The sequence below is a fragment of the Panulirus ornatus genome, chromosome 52, assembly GCF_036320965.1.
Source record: "Panulirus ornatus isolate Po-2019 chromosome 52, ASM3632096v1, whole genome shotgun sequence".
Lineage (NCBI taxonomy): Eukaryota > Metazoa > Arthropoda > Malacostraca > Decapoda > Palinuridae > Panulirus > Panulirus ornatus.
Genome location: NC_092275.1, coordinates 8629878 through 8634947, shown reverse-complemented (window position 1 = coordinate 8634947; position 5070 = coordinate 8629878). Strand labels below are relative to the sequence as shown.

The 5070-nt window shown below is 34.1% G+C and overlaps 1 long non-coding RNA gene across 1 annotated transcript; it reads left to right on the top strand.

Annotated features, from left to right (window-relative positions):
• The first annotated feature begins 215 nt into the window (after positions 1-215).
• Positions 216-1883, top strand: LOC139765035 (uncharacterized). The gene is made up of 3 exons (XR_011716554.1): positions 216-377; positions 515-716; positions 1661-1883. It is a non-coding gene; the product is annotated as an uncharacterized lncRNA (long non-coding RNA).
• Positions 1884-5070: the final 3187 nt, after the last annotated feature.

Below are 5070 nucleotides of genomic sequence, written 5' to 3'. Positions count from 1 at the left end.
GATTGTCTTCTACCAATCAGTGTACATCCGATCTTTTTTTTTTTTTACTTATTACTGACTTTGAATTCTTATTTCATAATCACTCAACTGACAAGCGTAATTCGTTTCGAAATGATTCGAGATGTAGTTCGGATTCTTGCGTCGAACGTGAACTTAGAGTTCAAGCCTCAGAAAAACGCGCCATTAGTTTTCCTCGTGAATTGCAGTAGGAAGCGGATCAGTATACATCCAGTCTTTGTGTTGATCGCATATAACCGGATCATTTTTTGTTGGGTAGTTTTTGATTGTGGGAAGTTTCACGCAAGGAAACATTATGGGTTTATTACTGATGTTGATGTTTTCAATGTTTACTGTCTCTTTTGGTGATGTTTTCTATGGTGAGTATATTCTTTTTCAATGTTGACTTGAATTTTTAGCATGAAATGCTTGGCTAAGACTATATATTTCGTGTTAATTAGCATTTTGGGTTCTGTGCGTATTCCTTGTTTCATCAATGTCTTCGTGATTCTTGAAGGTATCCAACGGTGTATTGATGAAACGGGACAAACTAGATCTGAAGGTGAAACGTGGACTGCTCACGGATGTCGACAATGTTCATGCACGCGTGGCAATATAATGTGTCAACAACTTCATGTAAGATGTTCCCCCAGACCTCACCCCCACTGTGTTGAAATTCCTGGACCTTGTTGCCCACAGTGGGACTGTTCCATAACAGGGTAAGTTTTGGCATCTTAACCTATATATAATGCATAACTTGTACAATGAGATTTTTTCTCAAACCATAAACCGTTACCTACTTAACAATCACACTATTACAGATTGCTTAAATATTGAAATTTACTTCTAATGCATATAGATTTAATTGCTAAACATTTCAATAAATTCGTTAACCACACTATTCATAATCTAATTTCATTTCGAAATAAGTAAATTTATACTCGTCACATTTCGTAAAACAACAATGTTGCATCTATAAAACGCCATATTCTTGGGTCATTTTTAACCCAAAACCATTACTTCTCTAAGTGCAAGCCCTCTTCCTATAAAACACTGTATAACTTTCATATTACATTTTAAAAACCATTAGCATGCAAAGCAAAAACTTTAAATGTATTATCTTCACTTCGGATTTGGTTATCCACTCGCTTTTTAATTAAAACATAATTCGACTTCATATGAACCTCCCTGTGTTTTTTGAAATGCCTAATCGCTTGTGTATACATACCTTGTTTACATTACATAAAGATTATACTTAAAACCTTCGTTTACAAAACTTTTAAAGTTTACACTTCAATCCATATTTCTTGAAGCCTAGACACTCCACAATACCGTCAACAAATCATAACTCCCGAAAAAAAATCTATTATATACGTAATGTAAATTATCAATACACAAATGGATAAACCCCTCAAGTAATTATATATATTATTCACTTACTAAATATATTTCTAATACTTTTAACCAAAATTACTGAAATCTCTATCTTAACAAAAACCTATACCCATATTATAACACATTTTATAAAACATCTTGTGCCATTTTCTGCTTTTATTTTCCCCGACTTCCTTAAATCATTTCCTTCAAATAAAATGAATTAAAAACTGACAATTTCTAAAATTAGCCTACATCATAGCATTATAAATAAATTTTATCATTACAGTTGTACAGATCAGCAAGGCGCTCCTCGCAACGAGGGAGAAACATGGCAGGACCCCATAGACCCCTGCACCTTCTGCTCTTGTGAACATAGGATGGTGACGTGTTTTGTTCGTGACTGCCCTCCACCTCCACACGTACCATGTATTCGCCCTCCTCATCCTGGCCAATGTTGTCTCGACTGTAACCCATCATTAACCTACTACCATTAATATGAAATGCAGGAATACTCTACGGACGAAAAAAAAATTACTAGTACTCCATAATAAAGTTTAGTGTACTTTACTTAAAACTGTTAGAAAAAAATAAAAAATATCAAATTTCTTAAAGTCGTAACATTTTCCTTTTTTTCTTTAAAACCTAACCACAACATGCTTTTTTGAAAATAATTTGCCAAACGTAATACATCCCAACGGGAACGGTGAGACATAATACTGAATATAAAAAATATCGTCAATTTCTCAATACATGTCTTCCTAAAGCTCATAAAAAACGGCTAAACTCCTCCCTTTCTAAAGTTTACTTTATAACGAACAGTTTCCTTCTCTTCTATAATATATCGGTGACTTCCTCATGAATTGACTTCCTCTGGTATCTAAGACACTCTTTCCCCCCACGAACTTTCAAACATAAGGCTTTGTTTCCACTTGGATCTTAAAAGCTACATACAATTGAAGTCTCTGAATGTGCACTTCAACACGTGAAAAGCTAAGAATAGATACCTCAGCATAGTTCTTTAACACTTAAAGAACTTAGTTTTCAAGAAGTACAAATAAGTAATGTTTATACTTGTGATTAGCTATAAATGGTTATCGTTAAACTATAAACCTAATGAGCACGATATTAAAAAATGGCTGACCACTTAAACGTATTCAATCAATCGCGATTCCTTTTCTTGGCAGTCTCCGGAAATAAAATATTTTGCTTTCAACTACTAACTGTTACAAAGTATTGTTCCGTTCTATTCTCTTTGGTGAAGCGATAAATTACTCTCGAACAGCAAACGAGGACATTACGAACGTAATTTATGAAAAAATATTCATGCAAATGTGACTCGTAAATGACAAAGTAAAATAATTAATTGCATTTTTTTTTTGTTTAAATGAAACTGTCAGTGAACGAAAATGTTGTCTTCACTGGGACCTGAGATGGATCTCTTTCAAATTTGACTAGGTTCGATCATTAACTCTAATTCACTTTTTTTTTTTTTCACTCGTCAATGACTGCAATGATCCTTTTTATTTTCACATGCCATAGGTATGAGCCGAAAACTCATTTTCATTAACAGAATTTGATTTTTGTTTTTGTCAAACTCCTTCCGTCCAAGATTTGAAGTTCTGAAACCCATCAAAACGTCATTTGTAGACTAGTAGAAGACTAGTATCCTGTAGATAGTGTGTATCAATATCTACGGCTCGGTGTTACCGATTACTAAGTTTTCGATTTTCGGTGAAAAAAAAATTTCAAAATACATTTTGAAATTATTGTGAGAACCACCTGGATAGATGGTGGCATGGTTCTCTGTTTGGTTGGATTGTTTGTTGGGTTTTACGGTCAGCGACCTACGAGAAATTTACTAATTTTGGCTATGACGAAGCTATGCATTTTGTATAGGCCTTCACTCATATTATTACAATTCTTTAAGATTCAGTGATATTACTCTTGGTTAAAGAATTGGTTTGCAATTGAATTACCATCGCTACAATCAATATAATGGTCATAATCTTTATAGTATTAAAGAAAAGCATTTGAACCTTGTCCCGTTCTTATACTATATTGATGTTGCTTAAGTCTAACAGTCTGGTGAATATAAAGCACATTGCAGCTTTTGAGGGGCTTTATGCAAAAACAACCTGCATAATTTCTAGGGAGTGTTCGATTACAATATTCTTAGTATTATTGCTGGACTACATTCACAGAAGCGGATTTAAGTAAGGTGAGGACTAGGAACATATCACTAAATGTAAAAGTAAAAGATTCTTAGTATGAATGGGAGGTTTGGGGTTAACTCTACAAAATGATTTCATTGCCAACTTCAGAAAATCATAAATGAAACATCTTGGATCTCTTTTCAAACTCTATCAATAACTGGACTTCATATACATAATAGTCTATGCAACATCGAATGGAATGAGGATAGTCCAATTCTATTACGTTGAACTAAGTGATCATGAACATAAACTTTGGTGCGTTTTCTGTAGGTGCTGAATTTGAAGATATTTCCAAACCTATTGGTAATGCAATCTAAAAATGGTAACAATCATTTTTCTATTTCCACAGTAAATTTGATAAAAGGTAATGAATTGTTAAAGAAAGAAATGTTTCTAAATTTTCACTTGTTGGCCAAAGTCTAAAAGATCCTCATCCACATACCCAAACTAAATTACATCAACCTTTTTACGTAAGATCTTCTAAGAATACCAAATACATGTATCCAATCATTTCATCGGCCAGATTAAGGAAAAATTAAGAGAAAACGAATTTTGGTAAACTGCTGAACTGCTTCGGTTTGGACTCTGTAAGGAAAACCCTTCATTTTGCAATATTCAATGTTACGATTGTCTTCTACCAATCAGTGTACATCTGATTATTTTTTTTGACATTACTGACTTTGAATTCTTATTTCATAATCACTCAACTGACAAGCGTAATTCGTTTCGACATGCTTCGAGATGTAGTTCGGATTCTTGCGTCGAACGTGAACTTAGCGTTCGAGCCTCAGAAAAACGCGCCATAAGTTTTCCTCGTCAGTTAAAGTGGGAAGTGTGTAAGTAAGCTTTTGTGTTGCTAGTCTTTGTGTTGATCGCATATAACCGATCGTTTTCTGTTATCTATTTTTTTATTGTGTGTGGGAAGTTTCAAACAAGGAAACATTATGGGTTTATTACTGGTATTGATGCTTTCAAAGTTTACTGTCTCTTTTGGTAATATTTTCTAAGGTGAGTATTTTCTTTTTCAATGTTGACTTGAATTTTTAGCATGAAATGCTTGGCTAAGACTATATACTTAGTGTTACTCAGCCTTTTGGGTTCTGTGCATATTTCTTGTTTCATCAGTGTCTTCGTGATTCTTATAGGTATCCAACAGTGTGTTGATGAAACAGGACAAACTAGATCTGAGGGTGAAACGTGGACTGCTCACGGATGTCGACAATGTTCATGCACGCGTGGCAATATAATGTGGCAACAACTTCATGTAAGATGTTACCCCAGACCATACCCGAACTGTGTTGAAATTCCTGGCCCTTGTTGTCCACAGTGGGACTGTTCCATGACAGGGTAAGTTTTGGCATCTTAACCTATATATAATGCATAACTTGTACAAGCGATGAATTCATTCTGATAGCATAAACTGTTGCCTACTTTACACTAATACAGATTATTTAAATATTGAAACTTACTTCTAATGAATATA